Source organism: Patagioenas fasciata, chromosome 7 (assembly GCF_037038585.1).
Source record: "Patagioenas fasciata isolate bPatFas1 chromosome 7, bPatFas1.hap1, whole genome shotgun sequence".
Lineage (NCBI taxonomy): Eukaryota > Metazoa > Chordata > Aves > Columbiformes > Columbidae > Patagioenas > Patagioenas fasciata.
The window spans coordinates 32,852,809-32,871,275 of record NC_092526.1 but is presented as its reverse complement, the minus strand read 5'-3'; positions in this window follow the sequence as shown (position 1 = coordinate 32,871,275).

Here is an 18,467-nt window from a genome sequence, read left to right as displayed (position 1 = left end):
TTGAATCTTACATGACTTAATTGCTAACAAAACGGAAGACACAAAGTCATTTAAATGGCATATAGCTGTGTATCAGTACCATTCCCAGGAGAATTCACAATCCAACAGCAAGGTATTAATTTATGAACTGTAGTTTGTACTGCTCTAACAACTACCACTAAGACAAATGTACGTCAATATAGATCACCTTAGGCATTTAGTGTGAACATGACCTTGGTAAAGTAGGAAAATAGAGAACAGAAAAGGTTATGTGTTACCTTAAAAACGCAGTTGTTAATTTCCTTCATATCACAAACTAACTTTTATAAAAACCAATTGATAGGTTCTCAAAATAGCACTTAAGAAAACAGCATAGTAACTCTTTTACACAGAAAGTAATTGAGCTAAGCATGGATAACTATTGAGAAGAAAATGGTAACTGTGTCTCCTTTTAGATGAATCGTTTTCCATTTCTTTCCCTTCTGTAGCTTGAATATGATGATTCACTATTTAAAAAAATAATTTTAACATTAGTACTGGATTAATTTAAAAGAATGAACTGTATGATTACTTGAGAATACAATTAGTAAAGAAGTTTAAGGGATACCAATTCTTTTGTTGAATATGATTGATCATGTAAACAGAACTAAGCTAATACTACTTCAAGTATTTTGACTTTGATCTCAGTTAAACCAGCTTTGGCCTCAGACACGGAATCAAGTCGAGAAAAATACTTCCCACTTGCAACACCAAGACCTTAAGGCACAAAGCCTTCAAAAGTCTCAGAATATCCTGCATCAGAACTGAACTCGAAACCTCAGCCAGCACAAAGTAACTCATCACTGCAAATGAGCCATAGACTTCTCTCTTCTACTCAGTAACTCCCCTCTCTGAATACATGTTACAGAGTAACTTCAAACTTACACATTTTCTGCACTGTAGCTTTTACAATCACTAACACATCCTTCCCTCTCAATATAGTAGAGGACAAATGACAGAAGGACCGAGAAGTTTGGGTTTTGAGCAGGAAAAAAGTGAAGGTGGCATCACAAAGTCCTTGAGGTCTTCATGACCCTTGTAAGGTCATTCCTCAGTGACACCCAGGTCCAAAGGAAAAGCAAACAAAAGTCATGAAGGCTGAATAAAAATACCCCTTCAAAGGACCCACTTCCCCAGAGATTCATGAGAGGACTCAGGTCCACAGAGGTGTGAAAGCCAGATCCTCTGATGGAATGGTTAGCACTGACTTCAAGAGAAGTACATTGATTTACATCAACTTGGAACCTACTGTCTAGTTAAGGCCTGCTTTTCCTCTTTTTACACAACACACATTCTCAAATATTAAAAAAAAAAAAAAAAAAGAAGAGAGAGAGAAAAATCGGAGTTCTGCTTCTTAAACTTTAGTATGCAATACATCTACTTAGATGAAGAGTCAGGGTTTTATTTCCCCAAACAATAATAAAAACATCTCAGCTACACCAAGAAGATACATATGAACCTACTATTCATAACTTATTTTAACTTCTTCCCTACGCTATTCTCTTGATATTGTTTGTTTCTCCTAACTCATTATTTCAGATCCAAAATAAAGCTGGAAACCGTTCTGAATATGGCAGGCACTCTTTGCTCCATCTGCAAAGCACAAGGCATTTGAAATGCCGTGTTAACAACACACACTTTTTCTAAACACAAAGAAATACTCGTGTTCAGAAGAGGAGGCACATATTGATTGATCCAGGAGGCAGATTAGTAACCAAAGTCAAATCGGATTTAATTAACAGTTACTCAAACATATGTATTGATGGAAGAGATTTACTCTAAGTCTGTGCCTTGTGGTTTGGTAGCTGACACAGAGACAGCACTGACAGAACTCTCTTTTCAGTTGTCACTTAAATGTTATCAACATGACACCAAGGGAAAGCCCTGGCAGCCAGGCTGCTGACTCCAAAGCCCTGCTTTGACATTTGCATCATTTATACCTACGTCAAATGCTATCATTCCCTTGACAGTTCAAAATAGGTAATACACAATACCACGGATATGAATGAGCAAAGAGTATATAACGTCAGTGTTTCTTAAGTTGTAACCTAAATCAGATTGCAGCTTACGTTCTTTTCCTATACCTAAGCTAAGAACTTGCATTACCACCACTTCTCACTGTTGTAGTCAGCTACACCCAAGTAACGTCTCATGCAGAAAAAGTCACAGGTAAGTGTACATAAGCCTTTTTCCATGATATAGATGAAGCAGCTGCAAAACAGGTCTGAATTAACCAGCCAGAATAGCTTCAAAAATGGCTAGTTAACTGACTTTTCATCAGCAGAGGGTGTTCTAGCCATACGATTTCTAATTCCATTCTCAGTCCAGGCCCCACTAATTATTTGCTGCATTGCCACAAGAAGAGGTGACTTAGACCTAGCCTTAAAACTCTGGTATGTAACTTTATCACAGGAGTCCTTTAGAAGCAATGTAAGGGAACCTAACCAAGAGCTTTGATCATAAAACACAGTTTGCATACTTCAGAATGAGAAGTAACAGAGAACAAAAACTAGCAATGGTAGACTATGACAGAATTAAATACACATATTTAACCAAAAATTAGTAAAAACATTACTTTAAAAACGTAATACAAAACGGAAAAGGAATAAAACCAGAATGTCATTTTCACAGAGCAGGAAATAAATAATGAATACTACTTTTAAAAATTCTTATTTCATCTCCAAGACCTTGACCTTGGTCTAAAAGGCATCTAATTTGATTTCTTAAGTTCTAGTATTTTTCTGTGTATAGACTACATGGAAACATTTAGATTTAAGGCCAGTGTAGACATACGATTATAGAAATCTAAAATGTAGGTTTGCACAACAGCTTTATCCCAGAAAAGCACTTCTGCACAAAATACAGGGACTGTTTTTTCAAGGCAGTTCTGGGAAGAGAATAAAACAATATTTCTATTGCTGCTATATTTGGAGCCACTATCACATTCAAAGAAGTAACAAAGGACATGGCATTCCTATTTTCTGTGCAGCAGCCTACCTATCCTAGACATTTCCCAAGTATTTCTACATAACCTTTGGAGTGTGGATAGAGGCACACAAAATATAACTCCTATGACATTAAGAAATAAACAAAAAAATGATCCAAGCTTTTCTTTAGTGCATAAGACACATTTCTTGAGGGTATATATGTGAGGGAGTGCTAAGAAAATAGCTCATTCATTATTTAAATTGGGGAATGGACTCTGAAAGATTTTATTAATGTTCAAAGAAGTAAAAAGCCAGAATCTCCTTATGCAGACTATATCTGTCTAAATCCTGTTTACAGCAGAGACATTCGACAACACTATTGAAGTTCTAAATGATTTCTACAGCATAGCGGTACTTTTGGTAATTTTTCTATTTTTCCCCCTTATGTATTAAAAACAATCATGAAAATATTCTTCCAAGGTCATTTTACCCAATTTCTCATATAAGATAAAATGACAAGTCCATAAATCATTGAAACGGTGAAGTATTGTAATGTATATCAAGTTCAGCACCACAACCTGCAGTGAATCGTCTTCAATTAGCTCATTACCTTAATTCAGTAAAATCCAATAGCTGCATTTTCCTGATTAACACTTTTTATGCATCTAGAGTTCTGGTAATTATTGCTAGAAGTACCCACTGAAATTAAAGATGGATTACACATTCGTGGATACAGAATGTGAAACCCTGTGAGACTGGTAGAAATCTCCCTTAAGCAGATAATTGTGATGGTTGGAGCTGTGCATGTTATGTACAAAATTAGCGTTCCCATACAGTTTGATTTATCAGGGCCTAAATGCTGTCAGCTTAGAGGCTTGGTATCAAAATTTCTAAAACACACACAGGCTGGAGTACCTACATTGGCATGTAGTCACAGTCATGATGGTTTCTGTCTGGGATACAGCATTCCTGCGCAAAGGACTCTGTGTCTCTGCTGACCTGTTTGGAAGTCTGACAGGATTAGTCTGGAAACGCCCTGACACAGATGTTCTTGCAAAAACCCTGAAATCCAACCCAAAGTGCAGCTGCCTCCACTGACTCAAGAGCATTAGATGATGGGTTCTGCAAAACAACTGATCACTTGTACACATCTTGGGATGACACAGAGTTAGTGGCTCCAGCTGCAGTAACTGCTGCCCTTCTGCAGCCATTTTTATGCCAAATCCTTCTAACAGCTTCCACGTGAAAAATGCCAAGAAAGGACCTGACTGCCGCCCAGTTAGGGAAACAATCAGCTGTAAATACATGTAAAAATGTGTGAACTGTGTGGTTGTCATATGCAGAGAGAGGAGTTGGACTCAATGACTCTTGTTGGTCCCTTCCAACTCGGGACATTCTATGATTCTATGATTAAATTCCCCAAGGAAATGCTGATGAGGCCAGGCTGAAGATGGCACAACAGGAGCTGAAAGTATTCCAGGTGTTGAAGGCATAATAGGAGAGCCAGAAGCAAGATGAACACATCAAGGTGGAAATTCGTGACAGTTGGAGAGCAAGGGTGGCTGGCAGAGAGGAGGAATGAAGTGTTTGGTGGTGACAGCGTCTGAGGACACAGGGAGCACACACAGAGGAGCCTGCCGTTCTCCTGCTGACAGCACAGCACCTGGCTTTTGTTCTTCTAAAACAGACGAAAGGATTTTCTTCTGTGGCCTGTGATTAAATCCCACAATACTGAAATTCTGGAAAATACCAACAGCATCTAGATAATCATTCAGCAGACTAGAAACAGTAGTTCTACCTGATGAAGCAAGCCTGGTACTGTAGCTCTCTACAACTATCTGAAAGGATGTTGTAACATGGAGCATGTCGGTCTCCCAAGTAGTAAGTTATAAGACAAGAGGAAATGGCTTCAAGTTGTGCCAAGGAAAGTTTAGATTGGATATTAGGAAAAAATTATTCACAGAAAGAGTATTGTAACAGGCTGCCCAGGGCAGTGGTGGAGTCACCAACCCTGGAGGGGTTTAAAAGGCATTTAGATGAGGTTCTTAGGGACATGGTTAAGCACCAGTGTTAGGTTAGGTTTGGACTTGATGATCCTGAGGGTCTAATTCCAACCAAAATGATTCTGTGATTCTATAATACTGAGTAGCAGTCAAGAGCTGGGATCCTGTATGAAGATTGCCCTGATGACAGTGCTATGTGAAAATGCTGAGTCGAGTTTTAAACTTGATTGTACAACCAGTAATTTTGCTTTGGCAGTTTCGAGATCAGTGTAGCTGCAGTATAAAGAAATTCACGGTAGGTTACCCAAGAAAATGGGTAGCAATCAAACACTTATCCCAAGCTAAACTTCGTGCTGCCAGTACTCAAGCTAACTATTTTCACACAGGTTTCCTTAAGTGTACACAACCCACTAATCTCTAGAGTTGGCGTAGACACATTTTAGTTACCTGTGATTTCCAGCCATACATTTAGTTGGCAAAAGGGTAGTTATTCTAAACTATACATCAAAAATTGCTACTGACTTCTACAGAGTGACCACACAGGGTGTCTTAAACAGAACTGGGATGACTCCAGCCTATGTAACTCAGTTATTTTACTGCAAAATCAGTTCAGCATCATTAAGATTCAGAACACAGGTTGGCTTCAAGATAACATTAACATCTACATGAGCTCAAATTTACCATAAAAAAGCAAACCAGAGATTCAACCAACAAACTTCAGTATACTACTGAAGTTAATGAGAAAGATGAAACCAAGGTTATATAGTGTACTACAAAAATTATTTTCTTCACTCTCATGCATGCAATTTTTTTCTTAGGCAAGTAACTAAGTGACTTGCAAGTAAACACAGTCTACCAAAATAAACGAAACTTTTCTTATCGATTAGACTTTCAGATTTTGTACATTTTCCTACCCCCAAAAAACCTCACATTAACAAGGAAATGTACTATCAAAATAACTATAACAATATTAATTACATGAAAATAAAGAGCAAATCCAACATTCTGAAGTCTCGAAATTATCTAATCTGTAACTAAAATTGCATTACTCTGCTTTAATTAAGATATTATACACTCATTTTCCTTGGATGCTCACAATCATAATTACTGCATGGGTGGGTGAGCCCTGGAATTACTTTTAACAGAATTTAGCATGTGTATTGGCTCCCCATAGGCAATAGCATACTAATAGAAAAGCCACCTCCTGTCAACAGCAAAAAAAGTGAAGATGGAACCTGCTTCTATGAAGAAGAAAAAAAAAAAAAGAGAAAAAGAAAGGCAAGCAACTCTGAAGAGAGAAGTTTAACAAAACTTTAAGTTTGTTTTGTTGTTTTTTTTTTTTTTCTAAGCCTCTTGGGAATATTGCCATCACAGACCTTTTGTTATGTAGCTACCAAGATGTCTGAACTCCGCTCTTTGCAAATACTACTGATATGACAGACTGAAGTCTTTCGAGCCACTCCTTATGCTTTAAAATAAATCATTTTCCCAATTTCTGAAGAGTTTTACGTACATTCGAGCAGAGATAACGGTATGCCAGTTGGCACTGCTGGTAAAACATGACATCAGTTTCTTTAACACCTGCAAAACAAGTATGACAGGATCTTAAAGGAATATATTAGGCTGTTAAGTCTTCTGTCGAAACAAGCTGCCAAGAGGAGTAGGTGATTAAACAGCCATTATTCATGATATTACTATTTTAAAGGAAAACTAGCAAGAATTACAGTACTAAACCCCTCAGTATGATATATAATAAATGGTTATTATATACATGTGTAAGATAGCAGTAAGTCTATCATCTCTAAAGTAGTATATATTACATATATTCATACACATAGGGAAAAACAAAGATGTAGAAAATGTGAGTGAAGGTCTCCCACTCGGCACCAGCCAATGAATTCTGCTGTCTTCAAAGGCACAGCAGCACCAACCATCCTTTCATACGAGCTGGCTGCGAGAGGATGCAGGAGAAAAACGAAAGTGTTCCCTCCTGCATTTACTGAAGTTTACTAATTACCACTCCACACAAATATGAAAGTGTTAGCTACAAAGATGACATTTTTTAAAAGACTATCTGGAATGTGGACTTTGAGATATATAGGAACGTTTCCATATCTAGCAGACTAAAACGTGAAAGATTTCAGGTGCATCAACATCTGAATAGTTCTTCCAACTCTTCTACTCTTAGTTAAGTCAATTCAGTATGTGCTGAGCTGTGCACTCCATCACCTCACTGTCAGACTTTTCCTGGTTACTGCTGGTCTCTGGAAACACATCTTGTTCCTCAGGTCTTTCTAATAACAGATTTAAGACACCCATCACACTTTTTGTGCCCTCAGGAAGTTCTTTAGCGAGCTTGGATATTTAGGTCTCAAGATCCCAATTTAAAAAACCAGGAAGGACAGCTTACTCCCAGTTTTATTCCCACATTAAAGATAAAATAAATAAATAAGATCTTTATTTAAAAACCTCATTGTTAAACATAAATAAAGACAAATAATATGAAAGAACATTGACTTCACATATCACACTTGTAAAATTTATCATATGGGACATAGGAACTTTGTGATACATTCAATGTCTTCATCTGCAGGGCCACAAATATTTCTCAGACAGTTAAGCTGAAAATGAGTTAGCACCTTCAGCAAAAATTATCATTGTCTAAATATTGCCAATTACTTGGGAAGAATAACTTTCGGGCCACAATATCCAATGACAATCCTAAAATCCTAGACCATCTCAAATTGCATTTACTTTCATTTAGCTAAGTAAGTGGACTTGCTGTTTTCAAACTTCTGGAAAAAGTTTTGAAGACCCAGGCAACCAGTAAGAAGGATGCTCCAGAATCTTTCAGGTAAGGACATTTGAGGAAAAAAAAGTATATTTTTCTAAGTGTATCTAATGTTTCTGCCTAGAAACTTCTCCTAAGAGAAAAGAATAATCCTCCTAAGAGAACAGCATAAGGACTGTTTCCCTAAAACAAATACATGCTATTGTCTAAAGAACCACAATAATGAGCTTTTTTCACTGCCTGTCCCCATCTCCTGTATCAGTCTGTCTACCAGATAAGGGTCATCTTTCCTTGTTTATCCAGTGTTGTTTTGTAGTTCAAGAGCAAATAACACAAAAATATAATCACAATTCCTAGACTGGAAATAGACCTGCAAATTCAGTTTCTGATTCCTCCACATTTTTAATTGTAGAATCATTAGTCAGGTGCATTCTCTCCTCAAATACCCTTGTCTGAAATAATAAAAAGGGAGGGTGCCCTACTCCTCTGTTTCTTCTACCAATGTATCAATTTTATAAGATATTACCTTGATTTAGCGCAACATAAAGTGAACAGCCATTTAAGTTCTTTACCTGCCAATGCTCAACAGAGTACATCACTGCCAGATTGATGATAGCAAGGTGTACCTCTTCAAAAATTCTGTGCTAGTTGCACTGTCCACACTCGGTATTGCCTGACCTCCCATTCATGAACTTGACTTGATTCACAGTCATCATTACCGATATAACTAAGAGCTCTACAATTTTAAAACTCAATCTTTATCTATTTATTGAAGCTGTCTAAACAAGACTAATATTGTCAACAAAAGGATTGCAAAAGCAGAGAGAACCTCGACATGACTGCAGTGCCTAAACAGAAGGTAGACTAGTGATCCAGCTCTCACCGTACTCTGCATGGAAAGTAGGCTCACAGTCTCCCATTCCTTGATGGTTTCAATTCAATCATAGACACCTAGCAATATTATCTGTATTGATAATATAAACAGAAAAATAAAAATTTTCTTACCAATGTTCAGTCACCTACCTAACAAAAATACCCAGTAATGTAATATTCAGCTTCTGTAAACCACAGGTAAAACAAATGAAACACAAAAACAATTTATGAAGGCATTTCCAGGCAGAGAGATCAAAGGATACACAATATCCCTAAAAGGGTATGGACTGCTAACTTTCACTAATGTCTTCTCAATCCTAATACCTATGATTTCAAAATGCATTTTTATACCATCTTTGAAAATGCACTTTTAGAAAATGAGTGTCTGCTCATGAAAGCAGTAAGTAGGATGTGTACATTGCCACAGACCTGCCCAGTGTAGAAAAGACAATTTTGAAGACCACCAGCAGTTAGAACAGCTTTCCCCACCAGGAACATGAGACCAGCAGCTCTCCCAACACCAGAAGGGAGCACTAGCAGCTGAGGAAGACTGGAAAGGTTTCTCCAAAGCCAGTGCCCTTCTCAGAGTACTGTGTCTCCTCAGTACTTTGATTAGCTTTTAAATTTTGCAAGTTTTATGCATCTCCATTAACTAGCTGAAAAGATTGTTTATAGACTAATGCTTGCAAGTGATGTGTCTAATTATCAAACTGAGGCTGCTTTACTAAGTGATTTTTAACTTAATAAGGCTTTTCCATAAGTAGTAATCATCTCATTATGTGACAGCAATAGCAATACTGTGCTTGACTCCCATCTAACATTGAAAGGAAGCAACTGGAATTTTCACTGTACTTAATTTCATACCTCTAAAACCTAGCTTGAAAGGGTATCATTTGTTTAGACAAAGGGAGAAAAAAGGCATTTCAGTGCCAACATTCCCCTGAAAAAAATTTCACATTCATTATAGCAACAAAAGTGCTGACTCTCTGAAGTTTGTTTTCTTACTGAACTTATATTTTCCCGTTTGAAAGACAGCTAAATAACTTTTCAATTCTTTCCACTAACATGGAAACCAAAAGGCTTTCTGATGGTCTACATTTTTCTGATTTTAGAAAATATAACTTAACAAAAGTCAAAGAAAAATTAACATGCTAAAGCAAGCTACAAGAACATTCATTAATGAATTTCTCAGGTTGTTTTCAGCACTTAAAAATGTGAAATATTAGGAACTACAGCAATTTTTCTGAGTACTAGGACTTCACAGCAAGAAGAATTCTCAGCAGAAAAAGCAGTTTTAAGAAAAAAATCTCTTGTTGCAAGCCTCAGATTTGAAGCCTAATAAATGTCAAAATCGTACCAGTGATCTTGGTGCTTCCATTGTTTTCAGGTTGTTAGAGAACGAATTAGCATCAAAAAGAGTAAACTGTAGGAGAGATGTCATGTCACAATGTTATACCTACTTTAATTGTTGAATCAGTAATAATTTTGTATAGGGAATTAAATACACACACACACAAGAACAGATATGTAAATGATGGTATCTGAAAGATGCTTTATTAAAACTGCAGATGATAACAATATTTCCAAGATATTATGGACTATTATAATTTCAGCAAGGATTTCGTTGTTTAGCTTTCCACTGGACTCTGAATCACAGTAGGAAAGGGGCTGCAAAGACTGAAAACAGGCAGTTCCTTCATTTCTGAATAAAATGTCTTCCAGAAAACAAACAAACAAACAAACAAACAAAAAAACCAACCACAACACAAAAATGCTACTCATTATCTCTTTTATTTATTTTTTTATTTCTTCAAGGCAAATTCATGACAATGGTGTTCATCCTTCTAAGACATGGCAATGGCTGATAATTTAGAACGAGCTTCCGGAGAAAGGGTCAACTAAATTGCACACTGAAATTGAAGAAACACACTATGGGGGAAAATCCAGTAACTTCCCCATGAAAAGGAGACTCAAGTTGCGGGTTGCAAGAAACCCATTAAGTCAATGGAAGAGTTGGCTCATTTGGAGGAGGCATCTGGTCCCCCGTGTCCCACCCCACCGAGCGCAGTTCTGGTTCAACCTGAAATGCTCCATTTGTGCTGAATTTTTATGTGCAACTTAGGTTGGATTTTTTTCCAAACCAAGTCAGAAAGATCAACTTTGACACACTCTGTAGGAAATGTTTATTTCTAAATAAGAAGTTCAAAAGCATCAAGCCAAGATGAGCTTTGTACTCTGGTTACAAAAATTAAAAAAAAAAAAAAAAAAAAAAGTTTATTTACTGAAAGCTATTTTTTCTCGATTTTCTTTCTTATCTGAAAAATATAATTAAATATTATTTGTAGATGAGCAAAACAAGTTTTCTGGACTTATTTCAGCTGTAAAACTAAAAAGAAAACTTGCAAAACTCTAAATACAGTACTATCAGCTATCAATACCAGCCATGGATCTATATTTATAACATAAAGCTATTTACACGGGAAACTGGATGCCAGTTGAACAGAACATAAAATTAAAAACAGCTCAAGTTTTGTGTTGAGAACACTGCTAATCTGTACAGTCTGTTCACAAGTGATTTTTCAAAACAAATTGAAATTCAATTTAAATGTTTCTCTTTTTTGTAAAAGACGGAAAAAAAATCTGTTCAAGATCTATTCAAGTAGAATGCTATTCTTTGCTTTCTCAAAATAAAGGAAACAGGCTCAAAGCATTTCTCATCGGAATGTAACAATCCCTTAATGCAGAAAATATTATGTTCTTATGGAAACAGATGTCCTTATAGTTATATGACAGGTAGCTAATAAAATTAAAGTTTTATTAATAAAAGCTCTTAAGTCAAACACAATTTTTCATAGGGCCTGAAAATCTAGTTGAGAATTTTAAAGACCAGAAATAAATCTCTAAGTCTCCATGTTCTCGCTTTCCTAGTAGACTATATACCCCCATTTTTCACTATGCTTGCGAGTTAGAACTCTTTAACAGTAGCCTCCCTTAACTTCTACTGTACCATATTAAATGAGCTTTGCAGTCTTAGGTACTGTTTTGTTATATGCAGATTAGTTTACATGTGGGTAATTTGTCATTTAATTACTCAGTAATAATTGTAAAAAGATCAAATGATTTCTTCCTGTATAGATCAGATAATTAATAGTTATTTCTATGGTAATTTGTCAAGGCACAGCTGGAAGAATTAGACAACTATTCAGCTAAAGTGCACGCAATCATTTTAGCATTAGCATAATCTCAGCAATACAACTACTTCTGCAATTAACGTAGTTCCAAGTGTTCTTACCCCATCCGTTTACATGTGAGCACACATTATTTACAATACCTGGAGAAACGGGAGGGTTTATCAGTTAATCAAAATTCAAAATAAATAGAACTAATCCTGTGACCGTGATATATTACTATTCCATTTGAAAACTTAAACTGCAGTTCTGCAAGTGCCAGCAAGGGAAGGACAGACTGCAGAAGTGGTGAGCTAAGCTGGCTTAAAGTGCAAGTTAGACTGCAACCTGAGATCAGTAGATCCTGTCCTGTAGGAGGGTTTTTCTTCTACCACATTTACGTCTCAATAAGAAAGCTTCCTGACTATTCCTGGTTGTAACAAATGTATTTGGCAGAAAGATAAATTCTGAGTTTCTCCCTTGGTTCCCTTTATCTTCAATTGACTTTTTTTTTTTTTATTCTTAAGGTGCATTGTCTGCTTAGCAAAATAGATTTTAAAAACAAGGTGCATGAGTCTTTTCTTCTATGTCAGAGAAAAATGTTTTCAAATGCCAAAAAATTACCTTCAGGTTAAAACTAAACTTAGATGATTTGCTTATTGCATTATTTCTTTTTTTCTAATTTGATTATCATTTAAATAAACAAAAGTTTCTTTGTTTCAAAAAATGCCTTGAACGAGTTTACTAAAAGGGAGGTATAAAAGGAGAATAGCAGAATCACGAAAAATATAAACACAAAGCGAACTCATGGTTCCAACATAGTCACATAGCCCCAGTAAACTAAGCTAAGTTCTGCCCAGGTCAGAACCACACAAGTTAAAACCATATGTCCAAATCCACTGTCAAACCCCTCTTTACACATACTTTTAATTTATGACTTTTCTATAGAAAGGTTCAATTAATTTTGAAACTACTTTCTAGAAAGCTGAAGAACATTATTAGTTTTTCTCATGTTAGAAGATTTACAGTATTTCATTACGAACAGAGGAAAAAGGTAGCATACTCAAATTAAGTTTTTTAGTATTGTAGTTACAGCACCAAACCTGGGAACTTGCACTTGCAGAGGTTCCAGTAAGTTCTGCAAAAGATGAGCCCTTTGCCCTGAAAAAACAGCCCAGGTATGAGCATCAAATCAATTTGAGCTCCACCTAGATATATAACAACTATTTATGACCTTTTACTACTATAAGCAGTGAGATATAGGATTCACCAATAATTTCATCATCTTTGAATTGCATTTCAGTAATAAACTTCTTTTCTACCTTTTTTTGTTGTTTATTTTCAGTCAGCTCTATCTACTAAAAAGCATGCAACAAATATGATGAAGAGGTTGTATTTGTGAGTTAGACAGTGAACAAGAAAAATCTTGGTAAAACAATATATTGCGTTTTCACTTTTACAGAGACACAGATAAATGGCTGTAATTTGATTTTCTTTAAAAAGGGAAGAGTTATAATAATGCATTTTTTCCAGGCTGAAGTCACTTCATACTGGCACAATATTAATACAAATCTGGCATCAATATCTTAAATCCATATATGCTCCCATACTTGTGTGTATTTATAATACTATAAATTTATAATACAACACGCCACTTATACTTCTAAAGCATGTAAAAAAACGCAGCTGTCAAACAAAAAATATCAAACTAAAAACCAAAACCACTCGCATTATACAGTTCCTTAGGCCCTGAGCACTTGAAAACACTATATTAAAAAGACAATTACTAAAACATTGCTTTTTCACGCACATCTGTGGTGTAACTATGCATTAAAGATCGCCTGAGAGCTGAACGGCAGCTGTTGTATCCACAGGAACCCCACGACCAGCGGTTCCACCAGGAACACACACAGGACTGCAGGCACAAACCTCCCCAGCCAGTCCCCATTTAAACAGGATTAGAGCCATTCAGCCCCATTCTGATGGACTCTTATCTAAGAGAGCACAATTAAATACACACTTAAAAGATTTTATTAAATATTTGCCAGATGTGCTTAAATGCCATGCTGTATAAGAAACTTAGAGCAGTGTCTACTAGTCAGAGAAATTACAATTAATCTGGATGAGAGAAGACACACTGGGTTGTTCAAGTCATTCATCTTGTAAATGAAACAGATCATCATAAGAATAATTTTTGCCTTCCTTCCTTGAGTGCCAGCTATATAAATTCTCATTCAACGTGAAGTATGGCATGTTAAAAGAAAGAAAGCTAAAAAAACCACAAAGTAATGGATTTGCGCTCACTCCAAAATAAAAAGAGAGCTAGAAAAGAAAAGACAAACCCATAGAGCAGAATTTTAAATAACACTAACCTTGGTCAGTCTGACTGGAAAACAGAAACTCAGAATGGCAGCACAAATAATTTCTGAGGCTGTAGTTAAGGCAGAGAAAGCAGCTGGGCCATTTAAAAAACTTGATGTGATCTTGAAAGCATGCAAAGATTTAACATAATTTTTGCAGAAAACAACAGTCAAAATACAGAAGCACCCCCACCTATTTTACTACCCATACTGTTCTGAACTAGTTCAGCAAGACAGCCAGTGTTCCAGGCAAAGCTTGTCAAAGATCAACTGAGGAGACAAGTTGTATTTAATATTTTCACAAGCAATTCTTACACAAATACTGGCATTCTAATGAAGGTCATCACAAGAAGATGAGACTGCACTGTCAGTACACAGCCAAACCAGTGTACTAAAACTGGATGCCACTGTGGATCAAAGCAAGAGAAACAGGATGCAGTTCAACAGCACAAATTGAGAGATTTTGCAATTGCCTCCAGTAATTTCTGCTAAATTCCAGAGAAGCTAACAGCTAGAAAGGAGGAACACATTTTATACGAAGAAAACTGCTTAATGTAGCCATGGAACAGGTCTTTCGCCACAATATCATAAACAGCTGAATCCAAATAACCTCCGTTGGCTTGTGACTGTCACAATGAGAAAGTATTTTTGTGTTTATCCCTTATCCTGTGTTAACACATGAAACAGTCTCACATAAATAAGATCAATGGATGGTAAGCAGGAGAGATGCACGGTCTTCCTCTTTCAGTAGTAGTGAGCTACTAGATTGGCTCATCCCATCTCTGAATATAAAGCCTGGAAATGTATCAGTTGAGAAGGGAAAGTATCACTTATGAAGCACTTACAAAACTCTTGAAATGTAGGTAAAATTCTGGTTAAATTCAAGAAGGATGGACCCAAATTGGAAAAGCTACAAAGGAAAAACACTAAGCAAATGGATAACTGAAGTTACAAGAGGAGACCGACTTATTTAGCTTGATAAACCAAGTATTGAAGGAGATATGAATCCTTAGTGTTACCTATTTGGATTAAATTATAGAAGCAAGAACACAACATTGCAGAAACATGCATGATTGATTATTCTCATGATTAAATCTGAAAACTGAAAGATTAGTGACTAATGGACATGAAAGGTTTTAGAGATTAATTTCATTAAAAATTAAAAAATATGAACCCCTGTTTTAAACATGAGATGAATCATCAATATGCAACTTGGAAGTATTAAGCTCTGTGGTTGCCTATACCAGAACTGGAACGCAACATGACCACTTCTGTATCCCTGAACTTGCAGTATACCATGTTAATGACACAAGAAGGGTAAGGCTGTATAAAATTAAAAACAGAATGTGAGCTACCTCACATATCTTTGCAACAGACATTTTACAAGGACCACTATAGTCTTGCAGAATATATTATAGAAGTTTATGCTATTGAAGCATCTATTCGTTCTCTGTGCACAGGCACCTGAACTACCTGTTCATGATCTCAACAGTTTGCGGAAGGTTTCCCCTCCCTTTCTGCTTTTTCTTTTGCTCCTTTCTCTACCTTACTGTTCCTCACCACAAAAGAGTGTTTATAATCTGATTACCATTCCACAGTGAAGGCTGCAGTCCTGGATGCCTGAAAAAGTCAGATATGATGCTCTTTCTCTCCTTGCTGAACAATTCGTTCTTGATGTGCTCTGGCCAGAACAGATCAGATATCCCTTCCACAAAACTCACCATCCAATTACCAAGAAGAACAAGGACTGGAGCTCAGGCTGCCCTCCAACATATTAATCTCCTTTCCAGACAACAGTAGTTGCAGGAAAAGCAGGAAGAGAAAATGCACGGCTCTAAAGCAGTTTCTTTTCACAAAAGTAGAGAGTTGGAAATTCCCTCAGGTTGTGAACTTCATGGCTCAGTTCATCTTTTGTAAATGGGTATATTCTGCAGTAGAACTGCAGACTTGACGTGCTGTAAAGCATGCTAAATTCTTAGGTGAGCAGAGCTATACAAATATAGAACTTTTCCATTAGCACGGTAGGCCTGTATATTGTTAGCATTTCTGGTTGAAGCCATGAGAAGATTAAGACATATGAGCAAAACCCTAAGACTTTCCGGCTCAACCTATATTAGTTTTCTTACATTTCTTTGGTGTGAATGTGATAAACATGTGCAGCACATAAAATCAGCCCTTAAATTTCAGGGAACAGATTAGTGCTTGTGTAGAATACTGATCACTTGTCCACAGGCACTTAAAACTTGTCGGTTTAAGGAGATAACATTATTGTGCCAGTTTTATTTCTGGCTGTGATCCAGCTATTTTCAATAATTTAAGTAGCATCACCACAGTGAATTTCTGAAAGTATTTTTAACTATTACGTTTGTTTAGTTTTGGACACACAAAGAAACTTATTTTCCTTCTCAAATACATCTGTTATTAAACCTTATGTATTACATTTATAAAGTTTATATAGGATTATTTGGAAGAGGATAAACAGGACTGTACCTTCTAATATGAAGAAGGCAACTATTTCATTTGCTACTCATGGCTAAGCAAAGCAGTAGCACCAAAGCACAGTGAAAGTTACTGCCATTAATCGCAGAACCGTTTTGGTTGGAAAAGACCCTCATGATCAACAAGTGCTGCCATTAACCTAACACTGACACTAAACAATGTCCCTGAGAACCTCATCTACTACATGGCAGGACAAATTCAGCTGTTCTCAATCCATGTGGAGTACAACAGGAAAGCAAAAACGCTCCTCGAACAACCCCAGTCATTAGCTAAGTCACAAACTCTACATAAAATACATTTGCAATCTGGAAATTTGAGATACTTCAGATTTTTTTGTTTATGGCACACAAGCTACTTGAAATCAGGTGTCTAACTCAGGTCACAAGTAGCAGGTAGTCCAGCCACCGGGTACATGGAACAGGCTAGCTGCCTAACATGATGAAGACAGGGTTAGGGGTAGTTTGTTTTGTTTTTTTTTTAAATAGAATGACAGCAGTTCGGCATGGAAGGGACCTTCAAAGGTCATCTAGTCCAATCCCCCTGCCATGAGCATGGACATCTTCACCCAGCTCAGGTTGCTCAGAGCCCCGTCCAGCCTGGCCTTGAATGTTTCCAGAGATGGGGCATCCATCACCTCTCTGGGCAATCCGTTCCAGTATTTTATCACTCTTGTTGTAAAAAATTTCTTCCTCAAGTCTATCCTTAATCTTCCCTCCTTTCATTCAAAATCATCACCCCTTGCCCTGTTGTAAGAGGCCCTGCTAAAAAGTCTGTCCCCATCTTTCTCACAGGCCTCTTTTAAGTACTGAAAGGCTGCAATAAGGTCTCTCAGGAGCCTTCTCCAGGCTGAAAACCCCAACTCTCTCAGCCTGTCCTCATAGCAGAGCTATTGCATCCCTTCTGTTCACTTTTGTGGCCTTCTCTGGCCCCTCTCCAACAGGTCCATGTCTTCCCTGTATTGAGGGCTGGATGCAATACTTCAGGTGGGGTTTCATTTTCTAATTTTTATTTTTTATAGGTCAGTGACACTTCTGAACACATCTTAAATCTACCTGCATGCACAATTTTCCAATATTGCTTCAAGCAGTATTCTTGACACAGATTAAAAAAAAAAAAAAAAAAAATCAGCTTCAAGAATACAACTATTTGTACAAACACAGAAATATTGAAGATTCACCACCGTGTCCTAAAAAAGCTTAACTAGTACACAATAGTAACTCCATAGCATCGCCTAAAATTTTCAAAAGAAAAAAAGATTTACACAACTGATATTGAATCCAAGTTCATTTTATTTACTATTACTGAATACAAAGGAATTTATTCCCTTTTTAAGTCAAGCCTTCAGCAACTGCTGAGCCATACAAGACAGCTCACTCTCAGAAATATATACCTAATTCTTAAGAAGAGATTTAATCATTATATAATATACTGTTAATGAGATAAGCTTCCCAAGGGAAGTTTCTCAGATTTATTTACCCTGCAAATCACTTTAAAAAAAAAAAAAAGAAAGAAAGAGGCAGGAACCAACAAATCAAGAAATATAGCACTTGCACACTTTCTTTTGTAGCTCCTTTCACCATAAAAGGAGAGTGAAACCCTAGTCTTTAGATACCCTGAACACAGTAAATTTTGTGTTGGTTAGAGATTTGCACCAACAAACTTCTGCAAGTCCTTGAGACATTTTTATCAACACATTAAAGGCATTTGGAAGAGCACTCTCATCAAGCACACTGACTAGATAATGGACTTCCAAAGGCTGGTCAAGCAGAACAGATCCATCACGTAAGCCCTATTAAATCCTAGCCCTATCAAGAGCTTAGACATTCAAC